Source organism: Heptranchias perlo, chromosome 22, assembly GCF_035084215.1.
Source record: "Heptranchias perlo isolate sHepPer1 chromosome 22, sHepPer1.hap1, whole genome shotgun sequence".
Classification (NCBI taxonomy): Eukaryota; Metazoa; Chordata; class Chondrichthyes; order Hexanchiformes; family Hexanchidae; genus Heptranchias; species Heptranchias perlo.
The window spans coordinates 44457641-44481374 of record NC_090346.1 but is presented as its reverse complement, the minus strand read 5'-3'; the positions used below and the strand labels follow the sequence as shown (position 1 = coordinate 44481374).

General features: G+C 40.9%; 1 long non-coding RNA gene across 1 annotated transcript in view; it reads left to right on the top strand.

Moving 5' to 3' along the window:
* Positions 1-5555, top strand: part of LOC137340952 (uncharacterized) — a 33554-nt gene extending 27999 nt beyond the window's left edge. The window contains exons 3-4 of the long non-coding RNA XR_010966921.1: positions 1861-1916; positions 4657-5555. This is a non-coding gene — a long non-coding RNA (uncharacterized lncRNA). The remainder of the gene's footprint in view (positions 1-1860; positions 1917-4656) is intronic.
* Positions 5556-23734: the final 18179 nt, after the last annotated feature.

Here is a 23734-nt window from a genome sequence, read left to right as displayed (position 1 = left end):
GCAGCGGTGATTCCTATCTACAGGATGCACTGTAGCAAGTCGTCAAGGCTTCTTCGGCAGCACCTCCCAAACCCGCGACCTCCACCACCTAGAAGGACAAGGGCAGCAGGCGCATGGGAACACCACCACCTCCAGGTTCCCCTCCAAGTCACACACTATCCTGACTTGGATATATATCGCTGCTGGGTCAATATCCTGAAACTCCCTACCTAACATAATTGTGGGAGCAACTTCACCACATGGACGGCAGCGTTTCAAGAAAAAGGCCCACCACCGCCTTCTCAAAGGGCAACTGGGGATGGACAATAAATGCTGCCTTGTTAGCGACACCCACATCCCAAGATTGAATATAAAAACAATACCTTAGCAAAGCAGTGAAGGTTCTTTTGCTATTATGTGACAAAAAGAAAATCAAATTTACCACAGTAAGAACATAGGGAATAGGAGCAGGAGTAGGCCACATGGCCCCTCGAGCCTGCTCTGCCATTCAATAAGATCATGGCTGATCTTCTACCTCGACTCCACTTTTCCACCCCATCCCCATATACTCAAAACTACATTGGTCACAGGAAGAGCACTGATGTCATACAGCTGATGGCCGGGAATTTCCTTGGGGCTGCCGTAACTTCACCGTAAATCCACTGGACTTCCAATGAAGTTACAGCAGTGGAGCGGGAGCTGCTTTGAGGTAATTCCCAGCCAACGTCTGCCGAACTGAAATTACGCCTTAAACCTTTATCTAAGGTCTTTGGCGTTTAAATTATTTAGTTGATGGCACGGTAATAGAAATGTCACATACCTATATTCAATAAATAAAATGGAGGAGCAGCTCTTCACGTTTACAGTCTAGCTGTTAAGCCTGTGGGTTTTTTTTACAGCAAAAGCCAAAATGCGTATAAAATTTAAATTCATTTGCATCCTTCTTTCTTTACCAAATATCCACGTAATGGTACTTAGTGTTAAAGTATTCTGATTAAATAAACATATTTAAATTCAGGGCTTTTATTGTATAATTTGTTTTGCTGTTTTGAGTTCTGAGATCAACATAAATAAAAGAAATGCAGCTGGTATAATAAATCACCGAATATAAGGATTAATCAATGCCAAATTTCAAACGAAAAGTTTAATTTAACATACATAATATGCTTTCTAAATCAACAACTCCTTGAGCATAATAAGTTACATTTTTTATTTTCAAAAGAGTTGAGTTCGTGATTTATTATGTTTTACGCAACAAAAAAGATCCACATTCTGGTCATTTTCAATGCTCCATAAAATAATTTCCCTGGGGGTTTCATCCTCAGTAATTTTTTTATCAATGCATGGAAATGGAGGGGGTTGGGGGCTTGCAAACAGCAAGTCTTGGTATGCTCTGTGAATGGGTAGTCTTTTTATCAATCATAAAAACACCCTGGGAATTGTAGGAACAGGTGTATACTGGGAACAGTAGCTTGCTATATCGTTGAGTCTCCTTAGCTGACAGTGTTGGCTCTGGGAGGATCATTAAACTCAAGCCCTAGGCTTCTTAGAGAGCCACAGGCCTGCAACAGGAAACATCATTGGACACATTTTAAGCACAGAAAATGCATTGTATAGTTTAATAATTTTCTTGTAAATATTGTAGTTTTTGATGTGTTTGTGATGCTATGAATCTTTTTCCCAGTAGCTTGCCTTCAGCTCATGGAGAAAGCATGGCGACAGCCAAAAGCCTTTTCAAAACAATTGCATTGATTTGATTGGTCCCCTTGCTACTTTTATTGGTAGATTTTACTGACTGAAGTTTGTGCAATGTCATTGCTGCTCACCATCTTCTTTCAGTTGTATTAATTTATCTCTCTCTCTCTCTCTCTTGCGTTGCAGACATGCTAGTGGAGAGAACATGAACAGCTGGGTAATAAAATAGGATATCATGTGAGGTAACTCTTAGTATTCCTTACAGAGTTATATATAGGAGTAAGTCTGTAGATTTTCTTTATTTAATGGAATATGCATGATATTTATGCACTTTCCTAACTCGCATCAAGTCCCGTTCACCCATTACCCCTGTGCTTGCTGACCTACATTGGCTCCCGGTCCGGCAATGCCTCGATTTTAAAATTCTCATCCTTGATTTCAAATCCCTTCATGGCCTCACCCCTCCCTATCTCTGTAACCTCCTCCAGCCCCACAACCCTCCGAGATCTCTGCGCTTCTCCAATTCTCACCTCTTGCGATTCTCACGATTTTCATGACTCCACCATTGGCGGCCGTGCCTTCAGCTGCCTAGGCCCTAAGCTCTGGAATTCCCTCCCTAAACCTCTCTGTCTCTCTACCTCTCTCTCCTCCTACTGGTATGTGACACCATTTAATAGGTATTATGTAATCAGTAAATAAACTATTCGGTATGTATTACACAGTGACTAAAAAGGGGCCATAAATATAAGATAGTCACTAATAAATTCAATAGGGAATTCAAGAGAAACTTCTTTACTCCGAGAGTGGTGAGAATGTGGAACTCACTACCACAAGGAGTAGTTGAGGTGAATAGCATAGATGCATTTAAGGAAAAGCTAGATAAACACACGAGGGAGAAAGGAATAGAAGGTTATGCTGTTAGGGTTAGATGAAGAGGGGTGGGAGGAAGCTCATGTGGAGTGTAAACATCAGCATGGACCAGTTGGGCCGAATGGCTTTTTTCTGTGCTGTACATTCTATGTAATGGATAAATTGCAAAAACACAAAAAGTCGCTAGTAATGAGCTAGTATGTGTATAAGGTATATTGCCACAAACATACATACAGACCCAGAGCCCAGGGACCATACACACCTCAATAATTTATACACAGCCATCTGTTTAATACATACTGCATACCTTTGAAATAAAAAAGCATGCTTCTTTTGCTAAACATAAAATAGCTGCTGTCATCTCAATATAAGCAGCCTGTGCATGTAATCAGCTACCTGGTATGCAAGACTGGGAGCCAAACAAGCCCATCATAGAATCATACTGCACAGAAGGAGGCCATTCAACCCATCATGCTTGTGCTGGCTCTTTGAAAGAGCTACCAATAAGTCCCACTCCCCTGCTTTTTCCCCATAGCCCTGGAAATTTTTCCTTTTTAAGTAGTAATCCAATTCCCTTTTGAAAGTTACAATTGAATCTACTTCCACTATCCTTTCAGGCAGTGCATTCCAGATCATAACAACTCACTGAGTTTAAAAAAAAAATTCTCCTCATTTCCCCCCTGGCTTTTTTGCCAATCATTTTAAATCTGTGTCCTCTGAACACTGCCAGTGGAAACAGTTTCTCCCTATCTCGTCTATCAAAACCCCTCATAATTTTGAACACCTCTATTAAATCTCCCCTTAACCTTCTCTGGTCTAAGGAGAACAATCCCAGCTTCTCTATTCTCTCCAGTTAACTGAAACCCCTCTTCGCTGGTACTAGTTAAAGCATAATATGCAAGTGGAAAATGTAAAGTGCACAAATGTGAGTTCTGTTTGCTGTAGTTCATAGAGACTCTATTTAAATAGACTCTGTTTGCTGTTTGCTGAGTAAATAGACTGTTTGCTGTAAGTCCCGCCCCACCTCCAACTCATTGGTTGATGCAGTGGTGTCAATACTCACTCCGTAAAAAAATAATGATTTAACTGATTAACACTGTGTGACCGTTCAGATGGCTTGCATGAACTGCCAATGAGCTGCACGTAATCCTGGCAGTGAATGATGAAATCTCACAGTTCAATAAAGCACGATTTTTTTGCTCTTCCTGCCCACCCAATCAGCAGATTATGCATCTCACAATCCTTTCAATTAAAACAAAATCATTGGTTAAAATAACACCATTCAGTTCTATTTGTTTTCAAAGATTTTCGAAGGAAGCAGCAGTTGGATAATAATGTATTGCTGAGAAAAGAGCAGTAAGACTTAGTTAACAAGCTCCCCCTGGTGTAATGTGAACATACCACAATTTTATTGTACTCTGCATACAGACATGCATAGCACAGAATGTAGAAATAACACGTTCCAAACACCAGATGCCAAAGACAAAAAAAGGTACTATTTTACTTCTTCTCTTCCCCTCATTAAATATGCACCGTTTTCCAGACTCTGAATTTTATCCAGTCAGCTTTGAGCCGGTACACGGGAGCAACCGCAATAAATTACCCTCTGGTTGACTTTCCCTTCTTGTCGGGAAGCCTTGATCGCGCGCCTGTCCTTGACAGCATGACTGAGATCGTGAACTTGGTATTTGGAGAATTATGAGGGTGAACCTGTATCCATTCACTCCATGAGGCAATGCATTGATGCACAGCATCTCCACGCTGTCCGACCAAAGTCATTCCCAAACTATATGGATACTAGTGCCGGTTTTACCCTGCCTAAGGCCTCGTTTGCACCCATGTTTGGAGCAGAAGAGGGGCTTTGAGCCCTTGTAAAGATTAACTGGTAGTGACACCAATCTGGCCTGCACATCTGTTTCCTCCCATAATGCTGGTTGCAAGTCACATGATAATAGCGCCCATATGAACTGGCCATTCTCAGGTAATAGGTTGTGTCTGTAATTCACAGATCTTTAAAGAAAAGGGCACTACCTTGGATTGTGACTGACAAATCAATTTCTAGCAGCAGTCAAGATGCATTCATTTTATTCTACTGTGTCATTATTATTGCAGATACCCAGCAAGATGGGATATAGAGGATATTCACTGCTGCCTTGGCTTACGACCTCTCTGTGGCATTCCAGTTGAGCACAGATACAATAAAGCACAATTCTCCACCAAATGTATTGTTGAGCATGCTGATGCAGTGTTTCTGGTACCTTGGCAGGTCTGGGAGTGTTCTTCAATATAATCCAGTCAAAGTTTCCCCAATCATCATGTTCTCTGCTGCATTCTCCAGAGCCTCACAATTCAAATTCTGCCGCAGCAAGAGATCTCTGAAAAGCGCCTTGTGGATGTCATTGTGGAGCCTGAGGAACCAAAAAAAGGCAGCCATACAAGCACCTTTTGCAGCTGCAAGAGCCTTTGGTTAGAGCTCATTCACCTACAACTGGTGGGAATGGGATTTGCCTTGGTGAGAATCTGAATTTTTGGTCCTGCAAAGCTTGAAATTGAAGACAACTGAATTTTCAGTTTCAATCAAGTGTTAAGGATGCTTCAACAACCAGTAGTTTACTTAGAATATACCCCCAACATAAAATTACTATGATATGGCAATTTGCCATGTTGGCTAATTCCTCTCTCTAAGCTCTAGAAATGTAATGGGCATCACTTCAAATAAAAAGAGACCTAAAAGAATTGGCAGGGGAACGAAACACAATATTGTCAGGTATTGCGATTATCATATTTAAACAGGCAGATATTTTGTGCTGAGATCAAACTTTTTTTTATGTATCAAACTTATTTCCTTAATGTAATACACAGATGGAAATGGACCCCCAAATGTAATCGAAAACTGATCTACAATTCTGAAAATGCATAACAGCGAATGGTTTTATTTTAGAAGCAATGTGATATGTGCCATTGAGGCCTTAAGACACAAAATAAATTTGAATCCTAATCATATTTCTACTATAGTGTAAAATTATGCATCATAGTAAATTGATTTTTTTTGCCTCAAAATTGCTGTTCAGAGTGTAATTTCCAATGTGTGGTAGAATTTCAATATATTCATAATTGAAATATGGAATGACAAAATGCAAAAGCAAAGAGGAACTCTGGTGAAGATGTTGCAGCTTTTATTGACCAATATGTCACCTGAGAAACATTGTATTTTGGCAATCACAGCCTCCTCTTCAGATGTCAGTGTGTTGAAATAGGGCATGTCAGCTTGTTGATTCATTTTCTAATGGCAAGTTCAACAATTGTTCCAACACTGAACGGCTCAGCACAACACAAAACCCACTAAAGAAAATAACAAATGTCGGACCGGTGAAAGAACGCTCTGAGGAAATAACCTTTTACAGAGTTGTTACCGTTGTTATAATGAACACTTCAGCTACCATTCTACTGCCAATGAGGACAGGGAGCTAGATAACGCATGAGATGCAGCCGAGTGCTTGGATCAGCTCATGGTCCTCAATTTCAAGAACATAGGAACATAGGAATTGCTAGATGAAAAAAGACCAAGGTCCATCTAGTTCGCCTTCTACAATCCTGGTAGTCACAAGATACAACGATAATGGAGTTATTGACTAATCAGAGCAATCGAGCCCAGTGGTGGAGAGCTTTGGGAACCATAGGTCCAAAGTCACCTGTTCCTCCCAAGCATGTTACACTTAGCACATATGTCTCGAATTAATGTTACAAGACAAGCATGTTACAACATCTGATGTATCCATTAGAGCGAATCAATTAGATTTGAATTGTCTTTCAAAGTTGATCCTTTTCTTTTCCCCAAACAATTTCCATCCAGAATATTTAAATATGAAGTCCTGTTGTCCAAAACAGTAGCTTGGGTCAAAGGATTGTGAACCAGCATTATTTATTTGATGTTTTACTATGGTTACATCAGTGTTTAAGATGATTAAAGGAGTTGATAGGGTAGATAAAGACAAACTATTTCTTCTAGTGGGGGAGTCCAGAACACAGGGCATAACCGTAAAATTAGAGCTAGACCATTCAGGGGTAATGTGAGGAAGCACTTCTTCACACAGGGTAGTGGAAATCTAGAACACTCGCCCCCAAAAAGCTGTTGAGGCTGGGGGTCAATTGAAAATTTCAAAACTGACATTGATAGATTTTTTTGTTAGGCAAGGGTATTAAGGGATATGGAACCAAAGCAGGTAGATGGAGTTAAGATGCAGATCAGCCATGGCCTAATTGAACAGCAGAATGGGCTTGAGGGGCTGAATGGCCTACTCCTGTTCCTATGTACCTAGAACGTATGAGAGCTGACGGTGTTTTACAAGGCTGTAATATTCCAAAAGGCATTTGGATATCGGAAACATTTCAATTTTTTGTACAGTTCTTTGAACCCCAAGTGCATATTGTTATTCAGAACACATTCTCAGATGATGCTTCATTTTCATATCGAATAGAGTTGTTTATCTGTTATAAACTTTCACATCGGTTTTGCCAGGATTTGTCATGCTGGTTACCAAGTATTTCCCTATGTCCCTCTAAACAATATGGTGGTGGTGTTTTCCAATATTTTCCCGGTAAGATCATATGACAGAAGATATTGTGATGTTCATCAAAGTGAGGAATATCAGTACCGCAGAACGTGACTCCATGTTTTCACTCAGTGTGAGCATCAAGAACAACCAGGTCAGGTTTAGCCAGATCTACTGTAAAGAGCCCTCTAATCTACCCAGCAACATGCCTTATGAAGTTTGTATTTTTGCATCTTCCACCTCAACCAATCTTTCTGCCACGCTCAGTGGAATTGCTAGTTTGTTCTGTGACCTCATACCTACTAGCAATTAACATTAGGCTATTGAAACACACCTACGTTATTTTTTAAAAACTGTCTTTGCGAATGTAGTGCTATGATATCCACTTGACCAACCAAATCGCAGAACCAGAGACCTTTGGGGTAGGAGAGTAGAAAGCTGGAAGGAGCATAAAAATATAGAGGCAGAAAAGATAATCAGCTGGCCAAAGATGTTCTAACTCCCTGGGGTTTATTAGATTTAATATCACAGTAAAGAATAAAACACAGTGAAGAATAAAAACAACAGTCTCACTACCAACAACTGCAAACACAGCTGAGTTACCCAGGGAAGAAAGAGTGTGGAGATAATACAGAAAAATCCCATGGTTCTGAACAGAACAGGATGTACATCAGGAGTTCAGTGCGTGGAAAATTACAAATTAAGAAGCAGCATGGGTACTGTAAAGAAGGATATTAAAGCTAATTCAATATGTAAGGTTTAACAAGGATATGAATCAGACTAGTTACAGAGAACCATTGCTGCTGTTCACTTTATGCAAAAATGAACAAGCAAAGCTCTTTGTTAAGTATGTTATATTTGAGGAATGTTACAATTAGATCAAATCTCTGGTTGAATAAAACTGGAAATGATATGAATAAGATGATGCATGGTGCTAGATTATGGATTTGTATAAGTCAAAAAAAGATTTGGGCTAGAGCACAAAACCACAGGCAGAACATCGAGAATATTAGGACAGATCAGATGATCATAGATGGCAGTGTTTAGTATTTGGCGGCTCTAATTTAAGGGTGGCCAAACTTTCAAAGCTTAAGAGCCAGACAAAGAACTACGGAGCATAACACCAGCCTACTGGCATGAATTGGACATGGGGAGCGATCCCTGCGCCAGAAACGGGCAGGCCCAAGGCATATTTGATATTGGGCCTCATTTACATTAGACTGGCGAGCTGCGGACGCCTGCTGTGCATCCCCAGGCAGCCTGCCGGCGAACCGTGTTTAAATTTCAGGTCAGGAAGGTCCTGGGGGTAGGCGATTGGGAGGTGGTTGAGCGGAGGCCAGCAACGGTCTACAGAACCGGGAGGAGCACTTACCTTTTTGGTGGCTGCCTCCGGTGGTCCCTTTTAAGGACCGCCGGTTAGGCCGCATGTAGACTTGGTTATCCTGAACGCAGCAGGCCCCGCGCCGATGGCATTCAGGGCAACCCAATTTGAGAAAGGGTCCTGAAACAGGCGGTAGCCCCACTGTTTGCATATGCAAAGGGCCTAACACCTTGGACGCCTATACTTCAGTCTTTTCCAATTTGGCTAGTGATGCACCTCCATCATAGAGGCCACCTATAAAGTTGGTATGGCATCAACGAATCTCTAGGTCTACAAATTTTAAAGTTTGAATTCTTGATACAACCTATACCACATTTCTTTTTGTTAAATATATTGTAACTATAAGGCTCCAGTCATTAGTTTTTAAAATCATTAGCTTTCAACAATTAATAGTTACAGTACTTAAGAATAAAAATAAAATAATTTTTAATGATGAAACAATATGAACACTAAAATAATTAATGAGGAGGGAAATGGAAATGCAAATGACAACAGAGCTTGCCACATACACTACACTGGCTTGAATGTAATGGAAAATTATGGATTAACACTTAGTGAATGTAAATGAAAGAAAGACTTGCATTTAAATAGCGCTTTTCATGACCTTGGAATGTCCCAAAGCGTTTTACAGCCAATTAAGTATTTTTGAAATGTAGTCAATGTTGTAATGTAGAAAACGTGGCAGCCAATTTGCTCACAGCAAGCTCCCACAAACAGCAATGAGATAACGACCAGATAATCTATGTTCCTAATCTGTTTTAGTAATGTTGGTTGATGGATAAATATTGGCCAGTACACCAGGGAGAACTCCCCTGCTCTTCTTTGAATAGTGTCATGGGATCATTTACGTCCACCTGAGAGGGCCTACGGGGCCTCGGTTTAACATCTCATCCAAAAGACAGCACCTCCCGACAGTGCAGCACTCCCTCAGTAGTGCACTGAAATGTCAGCCTAGATTACGTGCTCAAGTCCCTGGAGTGGGACTTGAACCCATGACTGTCTGAATCAGAGGCTAGCTTGCTACCAACTGAGCCATGGCTGACACTATCACTTTGTAAAATATCAACCTCAAGTAAATCTGAAGAAATGGCACTTTTAAGGATTGTTGAGATATTCTCTTCCTATTTGGATCACGATCATCCTCCATGGATATTCAGCAGCACTTTGACTATAATTTTCATAATATAAAACAATTTTGCTTACATTTCCTGACCTTTAGGATGATTAATATCTTCCTGCTGTTAGACATTTTGGCAATAGCAGAATCTCATTTCATGTTTCAGTGATGGCAAAAGTGTAAGTTCTTTCTGCTTGCGCACAGTGATTAACATGACTAAGCTTTGTTCGGGCCACATTAGGGCAGATTTCTATGGAAATTACATTTGATTATTTTCATTTGGCAGAATAGAAACAAATTTAAATAGCTTGGAAGCACTTTCAAACAGCCTCCAGCTGCGTTTTTAAAAAAATACCATCGACAAAGAAGAGGGATAGCTTTCCTTAACATTACAGAACACAATAAATCGTACTTGTCCAAATGATAGATTCCAGTTCAGATATTGTAACAGATAATGTGTTATCTAACCTGCTCCCAAATTATAATGGCAGACAATCAGTCAAAGCAGCTTATAATTCTTCTCTCATCCTATTTATACTAATACCTGTAAGGAACAAAAACACATTTAATTAGAATGCTTGAATTTTATATTGTACCAATAAATATTATTTATTTCCGATCAATACCATTGCAATGAAATTGTGACTTTGTCATTTTCACTTTCCCAATGAGGATTGGAGTCACAGAATGGGGTACAGCACAGAAGGAGGCCATTCAGTCCATCGTGCATAAAGAATTATCTGGAAGACCCATGGATACTACTCAAGGCAAAGGTTGCGTCAATTGGGAGAATTGCAATGTGTATAAATGAGATGCACACTGTTTAATATTCAAGAAACAGGGCAAGCCAGTCCACTAATGAACCTTCTGACTCCTACTCCATCTCAACAATGGTTTAAAAACAGAAGTGTCACTGGTCTTGCATTCTCTTCCCTCACTATCCTTCATACCATTCTTGAACTCAGCGCCACAACTAAGTAGATCAATACAATCTGACGTTTTTATGCCCACTGTGATGCAATGACTATAATAAATTAGAAATCTTACATCTGTGAGCAATTTCTATCTCCAAAAATCCTACTTTTTACTGTCACATTTTTGTCACAACTGTGTCAACTTTTTCACATTATAAATTCCTGTGCCCACATTTATGATTGGAATTGCCTATGTAAACTTGTTGCAATTACACCCTCCCGTCATTGGTGGCACAGCAGTGCCTCAGTTTTGAGTACCCCAGCTCCTCAGCCAATACTGCAAAGAAATTCCTATGCTCCAACTAATTTTTCTGCTTCCGAAACTGTCATAAGTTTTGCAATTCACCTATAAATCTATAATATAATAAAAATCTTAAATCTGTCCATACTTTCTGTGCCGATTTTTTCCATCATTAATTCCAGTATCCACATTTACAACAAAACTGTCAATGTAAACTTGTCACACTGTAATTAAAGTTTCCCACCAGTGGTGGTGCAGCAGTGCCTCAGTTTTACGTCTCCCAGCTCCTCAGCCTTTACTACAGCCTTTACTCCTGTGCTTCAACCAACTCTACTTCTCAGCTTCCCAAATTGCAGTCAGTTTTATCAATGGATTATATAAAAAGAAATAAGGATCAAACGTGTGACTTTAAAACGGGGACTGAATTAGATCTCCATGCCCTGGTCCAATTATACCCTACCCTCTAACCTCCGTTCACCTGACGACTATATTTAGTCTTCACTGCCCATTTGCTAGTGAATAATAAAAAAATAAAAATACATAATATGAAATCAACCAAAATATATCTCACTGATAATATCGCAATGCAAACTGGAGTCATCATTATCATCTATTAAAATTACATTACATTAATATTAATTGTTCCACAGATACCTACATATAAATACATTGCCAACCATAAAGACACATTTTGTAGCCTGCATTTCCAAATAGTAAAAATGTATTATTCATATTATAAAATATAATTTATTAATATAATTCTATGTATTGAATCAGGTCACAAATATGTAACAGACAGATAATGGTCTACAATCAAAAAATTCACTACCTGCTGTATATAAAGCTTTGTTCCAATATTTGTTATTGTGGCATATTTATAGAAATATTTATAAAAATGTAATTGATGAGTGAGTCATGATGTGGTGAATCTGTTGAAAACCAATTTGTATAATAGAAAAAGAATACAATATTTGCAAGTGAGCACTTAGGTTGTTTTTAATAATTTTATTACTAAGTCACCAGGACAGTTCAGGTCTCTGATCCAGGTCCATGAAATATTATGGCAAGAGAGGATTTTTAAAATTTTACTGAAAGTTCCTTTGAATAAAATTTGTCAATGATAAAAAAAAATCAACTTTGACAAACATTTTACCTTTAAATAAACCTTCTAAAACAATTAAAAAGTACGTAATACTCGTCATAAAGTTATAGACTTATTATAATTTAGAATCGCCAAATATTAATTTGCAATCTTGATACCACTTGTTATTTGAAATAGGAGGTATTCAAAGTAGGTCTTGGATTTGTACCATTGATTCCCAATCTCAGCTGGACCATTTCAGAGAAGTGCTAATCAGTAGTCAGACATGCCCCCCAGGGAAAGTGAATAAAATAAAAAACCTTCAAATATATCTATTACATATAAAAATTGTGAGTTTGTCCAGTACACTTCAGATGTGTCAAAAGTTGCTTCATGTTGAAGTCAATGACAGGTTATTGCTATTGGTGAGGACAGTTTGCAGATCAACCTGGGCTGCATATGTACAAGCATTTGGAACTCTGGAAATTTTCTCGCCAGCAGCAATTACACTCTAATTGACCCCAGGCTCGTGTTCATTTGCAGCAATTGCACTCGAGTTGATCCAGGCTTGTGTTCATTTACAGCAATTAAACTTTGTGGCCTTAAAGGGACAGGTCACTTTTAACACAACACCACCTCAGCAGCAGAAGAATACGTGGTGCTTTATATCACATAATGCTCCCATTGCTACAGAACAGTGTTACATTTGATTTACCACGAGCGATGCCATGGGTGATCCACTTGCTTATTTATTATGTACATATAAATAACAAGGAAGGTCAAGAGGAAGGCCCACTACCACCATCTCAAGGCAACTAATGATGGACAATAGATGCAGCCTTGCCAACATTGCCCAGAACAAATATTTTAAAAATGGCTTTTGTATAATGGAGCGCCCAAAACTGCATATAGTATTATAAATGTAGATTAACCAATGCTTTGCACAAACTTATCATTTGCTATTTTACTCTTGTATTCTATGCCCCTATTTATAAAATCCAAAATGCTGTTGGCCTTTTTTTTAATGGCTTTATCTACCTTCTAAAGATGCTTTATGTTGAGCAAATCAAAAACACTGTAGAAACCCAGAGGGCACAACTGCCCTTCAGTACAGTGTAACCATATGGAAGCAGAGATAACAAATGCTGGCAATTAAGAACATTTGGCTTCTTGCAGCATCTGTATATTTTAACATGTGCAATTACAACTTTGCAACACAAAGCAACTAAACATACAACCTACATGAAAAGGCTTTGCATTTAGCAGCAATAATATTTTCTTCAACCAAAAAGGCTTTTGTTGTGAATTACCCCGCAATGAACAAGTGACTCTTGAGTTTTTGCACATGAATAATTCAGCAACAAATTTACTGATCTTGTTGAGGCTGAAATGGAACATACTGCACTCCTCCTGAGTGATATACCCACAACCACTAGCACACATCTCACACAAAGTTAATATAGCTGATTTGATAGCAACAATTTGAACTGCTGGTGACAATCTAGCCACTGATTCCTTAATAATTAATGATGGAATCTGAAGGTTTTTCAAAAAACCTACAAAGCTCAAGAGTACTCTGCAACTGGTAAGGGAATGGTAATATTTTTTGTCACAAAGCTGACTGCTCTCGTAGGTCAATGATAAACAGAAAGATTCGTCAGGTCTATCTCATTTACATTTAAAAGAGAGCATAAAAAATGTTCAGGAATGTGGCTTTAGGCAAGTATCCAGGGGTCATTGGTCAGTTATATCAGAATTGTAAGAAATAATTGCTCACAATCAACTGTACTTTTTGGTAGCACTAAGTGAGGCAATAGCAGCAACGTGACCAGCCCAATCCAATAAATCTTCTTGTTATTTTTAAGGGTTACTAAAATTAAATGGCCAATATGTCTCAATTTCATCTTTTTTATCTATACTCACTTTCATCTTTCGTATCCACATGAGCAGATCTCTCATAGCATTGAATCATTGAATAGAATCATAGAATCATACAATTCAGAAAGAGGCCATCTGGCCTACTCTTTCCCCATAGCCCTGCAAATTTTTCCTTTTTAAGTATATATCCAGTTCCCTTTTGAAAGTTACTATTGAATCTGTTTCCACCACCCTATCAGGCAATGCACTCCTGATCACATCAACTCGCTGAATAAAAAAAAATTCTCCTCATCTCCCCCCTGGCTTTTTTGCCAATTATCTTAAATCTGTGTCCTCTGGTTACTGACCCTCCTGCCAGTGAAAACAGTTTCTCTCTATCTACTCTATCAAAACCCCTCATAATTTTGAACACCTCTATTAAATCTTCCCTTAACCTTTTTTGCTCTAAGGACAACAAACCCAGCTTCTCTAGTCTCTCCACGTAACTGAAATTCCTCATCCTTGATACCATTCTGGTAAAGCTTTGCTTGCAATAAGTTGGATAATTTTTAAATTTTTAACAACAGGAACATTACATAATAGGAAACATTAGCAATATTGGTCAGTTTACTGTACACACTTCCATTAGGCAGGTCACAGATTCACTATTTGCTATGCAGCAAGAATTCATCACCTTTCCCACAGAGAGTGGCAGGCAACAGGAGAGAGCTTTTGGATTTGCCAGAATTGCTGGATTTCCACAGGTGCAGGGAGTCATAGACTGAACCTACTGCCTACTCCTCGTCACCAACCAGGAAGAGCTTCCATTTGTTGGATGTTCAACTCATCTGTGACCACAGATGGAGAATAATGCGGGTCCGTGCCTGGTTTTCTGGCAGTAGTCATGATGCTTTCATCCTGCGCCAGTCCTCAATACCACCTCCCTTCCACCCAGACCATCGGGTCAGAGGCTGGCTGTTTGGGGACAAGGGGCATCCCCATAACACCTGGCTCGTGACTCCTGTCAGGAACACGGGCACAGACGTGGAACTTTGCTACAACGAGAGCCAGGCAAGAACCAGAGGTCTGATAGAGTAGACCATAGGGCTCTTAAAACAAAGGTTCTGCTGATTGGGCAGCTCTGGAGGCGTCCTTCAATACATCACAGAGTTAGTCTCGCCATTCCTGACCATCTGCACAACATTGCAATAGAAGTGGGGGTGGGTGGGTGGGGAAGCCTTGGATATGCCAGAAGAGAAAAACCAGGAGCAGGAACATCAAGAAGGGGACAAGGAGGCGGAGACCAGTGGAAGAGGAAGGCCCAGAAGTGCTACCACCTGCTGGAGCTCTCAGGCAGCACATTATTGAAGAGACGTTCATATCAAGAATCCCTCCTCTCCTCAATGCACCAACAGTCCCTCCTACCATCTCACCCAATCCTCACACCCACCATTGGAATGCTCTCAATTGGTACAACTTCATGGATGTTGCTCTTACATCACGAAGAATATCAAGACAACAATAATTTACCACTCCACCATACTTCATCAGACAAATGCTTTTATTGAACATAGAGAACTAAAAATCATCCTTGTGCAAAGCCCTAGTGCCTGTTTTCTGTGCTTGTTTACATACTCTAGTACGACTACGAAGTGGTTTCCCACTGACTACAGCTTGGAAGGTGGAAGGCTGCTAACCTTCTTCGGAAGGCACTTGATATGGCCACTGAAGGCCGGGCTGTACACTACTGGAACTGGGCATTGGCTGGGGCAGTCTGGCACAGCTGGATGTCAGACACCAATAAGGGCACTGGTTGATAGGCTGGCAGGAGAGCAGGCACTCTATAATCCTGAGAGAAGACAGAACGTGCCACTCCCATGGAACAAATGCCACTCCCATGGGGCTGTGCCTCAGTTCTCCCACTGCTCTGCACAAGAACAGAGTGCAGGTGTGATGGGAGGCTCTCAAAGCCCCTATCCACGCTCTCCTTCAGGCTTTGTAAGCCTGAGGTGATGCTGGACCCCAGAGCCAACACAGCAGCAGTCTGAGCTCCCAGTGAAGCTTTAAGAGCTGTCACCAGCGGCTCCAATGCAATGGGCCCCCTTCCAGTGTTCATAGAGCTCACCACTTTCTCCATGGTTGACTGCATGGTCTCGCTACTATGCACTGACACCGCTTATGTTGGAGGTGGACTCCTCCATGCTCTGCTCCTCCATGCTTTCCGACATTGTGCGCAAGCTCGCTGGGAGGCAAGCAGGCCAGAAGGTCCTTGTGTATTCCCATCTGTCTTCTTATGTAGGCTGGGCTCTCGAAGTCTTCATCTGTGCCCTTTGCAGAAGGGCTAATGTAAGGATAGGCATGTATAGAACATTAAATAGAATAAGATAGTTGCCGTTATGTCGAATTAATATAGATATTAAGCTAGAATAACTGTAAGGGTTAAGTTGCTTTAGACACAGACACACACAGATGCAGCCAAGTGGGGGTGAGTGTGAGAATGGAATGCCAATTGCTGAATGGACTCCAGTGTAGATAGGGAATAAGTGCCCTTTGCAATAAAGATCGGAAGAGATAAGGGATTAAAGGCTACAGGGACCCGTAATGAGGCATGTGGAACATTCAGAATGTAATAAGCCTAAAAGACATTAATTGACCTGTGGACTGAATGATAGCAGCAGACTTAACCACTAAACAAGCTGACCTATCAACAGCATGTACACAAAAAGTAATGACGTATTGGACACAGTAGTTAACCATATAAGTACAGGCTACACTATTGTAGTTTAGGAACTCTGTATTGTCTGTCCCGGGACTACTGTGAGAGGTGGAGAGAAGCCAGCTCACCAGCCTTGATGAAATCTATGCCTGTTGATGGCGATCTCATAGACACTGCATGTAATGGGTTACATTAGTGTGTTTCTTAATAAAAATTATTCATCAACGTCTCAATACTTTTTGGTCCTTATATCTGCACTGAGGTGAAGGCTAGTGAATATTCTAAAAACCCAACAGCTAGGATGCAAACTCTCCCTCCAGCGAGTTGCTTCCTGGACTGTCCTATTCCCCTCCTCTTTCTCCCATGCACTAGAGCTGGATGCAGCTCCCTGTGCAGATCCCTCTAGCACTTAGACAGCAATCCCCCTCTGAACTGCGTGGGACGCCAGCCTCTGAGCTGGTGTAAGGGTATGTTCGAGTGATGCGTCCTCTAGTGCGCTGCCCTCCTTCTTTCACTGCTCCCTCAGAGCCCAGCTGAGCTTCTGCACCTGATACCGGAGAGAGGGACAAGGGTTAGCATTTAGCGACAAGGGTAAGCAGAAACAGATGAGTGACTGCTTAAAGCAGCAGCACTTTGTCATGCATAGTGTGTGAGGGTTAGATTCCTATGAGAAGGGAATGAGAGAAAGATGGTCAAAAAAGCCTGAGGGACGTGTCTTCCAGCCTCGCCCCCTACCAACTATGTCCATGACTTGGTCTTCCACTGTGGACAGCACACGAATGAACTGTCTCCTTTTCTGAACGTACAAATGTCTTTGAAGATTGCACTAGGTGAGGATCCAACATTATCCAGGAGCCATTTGCTCAAGTGCCTTAGAAGTTGGGGAAGAATTTCAGGTTTTTTTTCCTTGAAACTTTTACCTGTGTTTATTTAACTTCCTTAGGAACCGTAATAAGTTAAAAATAATTTATTATTGAGCAAATTATGTATGATCCTTTGGAAGCTGCAGGTGTCATGAGCCAACCAGCCTTTTCTTGTTTAATGCTATTTGTTTCTATGTTTTGTTCGATGCCTCCTTCTAACAGTTAGGCCAAAGTGAATCATGCAACCAATATTGTGTCTTAATGAGTCTAAAATTGTATGATTCTGCTATACATTAATCCATTATTCTGTGTTTATAGAAGTCTAATATAGCCATTCATAGATGAACACATGTTGGTAAATATTTACTATGTCAAATTGAATTGAGAGTGAACATAACGAGAATCTGATTGCTTTGAGGTTGCATATTTCACAATTTCATTCCATGACCTTGTACCATCTAGATGTGATGAACAGTCATATTGTGCTGATTGTCCTGAAAAATGACAGAGGAACCAACCATACAATTAATTGCAGGAAAAGAGCACACATTGGACAAATGAAAGCCCAAAATTAACCCTGGATTTCAAAAGGCTGAAAATGTAGGAGACTAGTCTGTATAGCCACGATGGAGACTCTGACCAATCTTTATCCTATTTCTTACTAAACTCACAATGTTTGTCTTCCCTTTGATGCTTATCAGAATTTTCATTGCCGACACTGTTGGCATTTCAAATGTGCTGCCATGTCCTTAATTTTAGAATCCTCTGTTATGGCGCACATTGACATGGTAATAACACGATATCCTGCTCCTCACCCTTTCTATTCTAAGCTGAGTTTACTAGAGTGTGTTTCATTGCAGAACTGGGATGTGGCACAATTCTTAATATTAAGTGCTGAATCTTGTTTTTTCCAATTACATTTTAAAGTTAACATTTAGAGCAGTAATAGCTCTATGTATTGTGAGGATTTTCAAAGATGCTTCCTTTCATGTTTAGTTTTGATAAGCACAGTGTCATTGAGCTCAGGCCTTTTGGCAAATTAGAAACATAGAAAATAAGAGCAAGAGTGGGCCTGCTCCACCATTCAAAATGATCATGGCTGATTGTCTTACTCAGTACCCTGTTCCTGCTTTTTCCCCATATCCCTTGATCCATTTAGCATTAAGAAATATATCTATCTCCTCTTGAATACATCTAATGACTTGGCCTCCACTGCCTTCTGTGGTAGAGAATTCCACAGGTTCACCACCCTCTGTTTCCTGTCTGTCAACCAATTCTCAATCCATGCCAGTATATTCCCCCCAATCCCATGTGCTTTAATTTTGCACACTAACCTCTTGTGTGGGTCCTTATCGAAAGCCTTCTGAAAATCCAAATACACCACATCCAATGGTTCTCCCCTATCTATTCTACTAGTTACATCCTCAAAAAACTCCAGTAGATTTGTTAAGCATGATTTCCCTTTCATAAACCCATGCTGACTTTGTCCAATCACATCCTTTATAATATACTCCAGCATTTTCCCCACTACTGATGTTAGGCTAACTGGCCTGTAATTCCCTGTTTTTTCTCTCCCTCCTTTTTTAAATAGTGGGGTTACATTTGCCACCCTCCAATCTGTAGGAACTGTTCCAGAATCATAGAATTTTGGAAGATGACCACCAATGCATCCACTAATTCCAGGGCCACTTCCTTTAGTACTCTGGGATGTAGATTATCAGGCCCTGGAGATTTGTCAGCCTTTAGCCCCGTTAATTTCCCTAGCACTATTTTTTTTACTATTACTGGTTTCATTCAGTTCCTCCCTCTCACTAGACCCTTGATTCCCTAACATTTCTGGGAGGTTATTTGTGTCCTTCTTTGTGAAGACAGAACCAAAGTATGTGTTTAATTGTTCTGCCATTTCTTTGTTCCCCATTATAATTTCCCCCATTTCTGACTGTAAGGGATCTACATTTGTCTTCACTAATCTATTTCTCTTGACATATTTATAGAAGCTTTTACAGTCAGTTTTTATGTTCCCTTCTAGTTTACTCTCATACTCTATTTTTCCCCTCTTAATCAATCTCTTTGTCCTCCTTTGCTAAATTCTGAACTGCTCCCAATCCTCAGGCTTGCCGCTTTTTCTGGCAATTTTATATGCCTCCTCTTTGGATCTAATACTATCCCTAATTTCTTTTGTAAGCCACGGTTGAGCCACCTTTCCTGTTTTATTTTTGCGCCAGACAGGGATGAATAATTGTTGTAATTCCTGCACACGTTCTTTAAATATTAGTCATTGCCTATCCACCGTCATCCCTTTTAGTAAAGTTTCCCAATCTATCATCGCCAACTCGCACCTCATACTTTCATAATTTCCTTTATTTAGATGCAGGACCCTAGTTTCGGATTCAACTACTTCACTGTCCATCTTAATGAGGAATTCTATCATGTTATGGTCGCTCTTCCCTAAGGGACCCCGTACATCAAGATTGTTAATTAATCCTTTCTCATTGCACAATACCCAGTCTAGGATTGCCTGTTCTCTAGTTGGTTCCTCAACGTATTGGTCTAGAAATCCATCACGTACACACTCCAGGAATTCCTCCCCCACATTATTATTGCTAATTTGGTTTGACCAATCTATATGTAGATTAAAGTCACCCATGATTATTGTTGTACCCTTCTTGCATGTGTCTCTAATTTCCTGTTTAATGCCCTCCCCTACATCTCCACTACTGTTTGGGGGCCTATAGACAACCCCCACCAATGTTTTCTGCCCCTTGGTGTTTCTTAGCTCCACCCATACAGATTCCACATTGCGATTTTCCGAGCCAATATCCTTCCTCACTATTGCATTGATTTCCTCCTTTACTAACATCGCTACCCCACCTCCTTTCCATTTTTCCCTATCCTTCCTAAATATTGAATACCCCTGGATGTTCAGTTCCCATCCTTGGTCACCCTGCAGCCATGTCTCTGTAATCGCAACTATATCATAACTGTTAATTCATCTACCTTATTGCGAATGCTCTGCGCATTAAGACACAATGCCTTTAGACTTGTCTTTTTAAGATTGCTCGTCATCTTAGTTTTATTTTGCACTATGGCCCAATTTGTTTCTCGCCCTTGTTTTCTCTGCCTTCCACTATTGCTTCTTCCCTTTCTGTCTTTTGTTTCTATTCTTGTTTCCCCCTCCTCTGCCTCCCTGCTCAGGTTCCCATCCCCCTGCCATTCTAGTTTAAACCTTCCCCAACAGCACTCGCAAACACCCCTGCGAGGACATCGGTCCCAGTCCTGCTCGGGTGTAACCGTCCCGCTTGTACAGGTCCCACCTTCCCCACAACCAGTCTCAATGTCCCAGGAATCTAAATCCCTCCCTCCTACACCATCCCTGCAGCCACGCATTCATCTGGTCTATTCTCCTGTTCCTATACTCACTAGCACATGGCACTGGTAGTAATTCTGATATCACTTACCTTTGAGGTCCTGCTTTTTAATTCATCTCCTAACTCCTTAAATTCACCTTGCTGGACCTCATCCCTTTTTTTTACCTATGTCGTTGGTACCGATATGGACCACGACTACTGGCTGTTCACCCTCCCCCTCCAGAATGCCCTGCAGCCGCTCCATGACATCCTTGACCCTAGCACCAGGGGGGCAACATACTATCCTGGAGTCACGTTTGCGGCCGCAGAAATGCCTATCTGTTCCCCTCACAATTGAATCCCTTATCACTATAGCCCTGCCACTCTTATTCCTCCCCTCCTGTGCAGCAGAGCCACCCATGGTGCCACGAACTTGGCTCTTGCTGCTTTCCCCTGATAAGCTATCTCTCCCAATAGTATCCAAAGCGGTATATCTGTTTGAGAGGGAGATGGCCCCAGGGGACTCCTGCTCTGCCTGCCTAGTCCTTTTACTCTGCCTGGCGGTCACCCATTTCCTTTCTGCCTGCGTAATCTTTACCTGCGGTGTGACCACTTCACCGAACGTGCTATCCACGATAGTCTCAGCATTGCAGATACTCTACAGCGAATCCATCCGCAGCTCCTGCTCCGAAAAGCGGTTAATCAGTAGCTGTAGCTGGACACACTTCCTGCACACGTAGTCGCCAGGGACACTGTCCATGGCTTCCCACACAGTGCAGGAGGAGCAAATCATGAGTGCGAGTTCTGCTGCCATGACTTGCCTTAGATTAAGCTCGTTAGTTACTCCCTTTAAGGAGTTTACTCCTTTAAATTACTCTTAATTAAGAGAATGTTAACTACACCAGGGACCTTGATTCACTAAAAAAACACTACTTGCTATAAGAGCTGCAGACCTTATCTTTCCTTTCACTTGAGTTACTGTAGAATAGTAGAAATACTCACCTGAACCTACTTACCAATCAGGTGCCTCTCCTGTGTCGTGTCCCTTTCTGATTCCTGACGTCACTTCGAACTCCGTCGCAGCTCCCTCTGCTCTGATCCGTTCCTCTCAGCTGTTCTCGGCGTTCCGAAATCCCGCCTTTTTATGGGACGCTCCCTCTGCTCTGATCCGTTCCTCTCAGCTGTTCTTGGAGCTCCGAAATCCAGCCTTTTTATGGGACGCTCCCTCTGCTCTAAGCCGCTCCTCTCAGCTGTTCTCGGCGTTCCAAAATCCCGCCTTTTTATGGGACGCTCCCTCTGCTCTGATCCGCTCCTCTCAGCTGTTTTCGGTGCTCCGAAATCCCGCCTTTTTATGGGACACTCCCTCGGATCTGTTCCGCTCCTCTCAGCTGATATTTTGATTGCTGCTGGTAAGATCATCAGACCAGACTGATAAAATAGACATATGGGAATCAATTTGAAGATCCAATATTTATGCAAAATATTCTTTGTATATAGACATATTTAATTAAGGAAATAGTTTCTAAAGGAGATAATGGGAAAAATTATGATTGGCAATTAGGATTATACAATTAAATATTATAAAAGAAAAGAACTTGCATTTATATAGCGCCTTTCATGACCTCAGGATGTTCCAACTCGTTTTACAGCCAATGAAATACTTTTGAAGTGTAGTCACTGTTGTAATGCAGGAAACATTGCAGCTAATTTGCGCACAGCAAGATTCCACAAATAGCAAAGAGATAATGACCAGGTAATCTGTTTTTTTTAATGATGTTGGTTGAGGGATGAATATTGGCCAGGACAACGGGGAGAACTCCCCTGCTCTTCTTCAAAATAGTGCCTTGGGATCTTTTACATCTACCTGAGAGGGCAGATGGGGCCTCAGTTTAAAGTCTCATCCGAAAGACGGCACCTCCAACAGTGCAGCATTCCCTCACTGGGGTGTCAGGTAATTAAGTGGGAGGAACGGTATTTCAAAGGACAGTAAATAACAATGGACAGCCAAAAAGTTATAACTTTTAAAGTTTTTATTCGACATCCTCGCGTCCTGAGTATTTTAAACAGGGTTCAATGATCTCTATTCTAACGTTAATTTGTTTCATTTTGGTACAAGAGGTTAACTAATAGGCAGTCACAGATCATCTGCCACATGCTGCAGAAGAGGTTGAGGCCCAAGTCACATGGCTAACTAGCCCACACTGTTTACTGGTCAGCACAAAATTATACCTTTATTCACATTATCTCTAGTATGAGCCTGGGCACTGGTACCAGTATGTGACATCAACACCTTGCCGATCACTTCCTCAATTACTAAGGCAGGGCCTATAGTTCCAGAAGCTATGCTAGGAATCCCTAATAATTGCTGAACTCGTCAAGTGATCATAAATCAAATCTTGTATAATGCTTCCCAAAAATGTTCCTAGAACTGTTATCAAACTCATGGAACCCATAATTGCCAGAGTCTGATTTCTTCCCCTTCTTCACCTCACAGATGTAAACAAGATATTAACTGGTAAATCGGTAACGCTAGCTCAAGGTATTTCAAGACTCCGGTGAAAGAACAATTTAGAACAGATGTCTGGAAAAATTTCTTGATTAGGAGTTGTAAACAATTTTACAACACCAAGTTATAGTCCAGCAATTTTATTTTAAATTCACAAGCTTTCGGAGATTTTCTCCTTCCTCAGGCAAATGTTTGCCTGAGGAAGGAGAAAATCTCCGAAAGCTTGTGAATTTAAAATAAAATTGCTGGACTATAACTTGGTGTTGTAAAATTGTTTACAATTGTCAACCCCAGTCCATCACCGGCATCTCCACATCTTGATTAGGAGTGTTCAACACTTGAAAAGGTCTTTTGAGGTAGGGAAGTCGAGGTGAAAGCCTTAGATTCATTCGAGATCAAGTTAGATAAAATGGTGCATGGATGACCTACGATGTACCAATGACCTCCCAGCTCTCTACTTACCTAGTGATGTGTGATTTTGAAATGGTCAAAGATAGAGAAGATATTCATCATCATGTGACTGGTGATACAGCAGGCCATCAGAACTTGTTTTG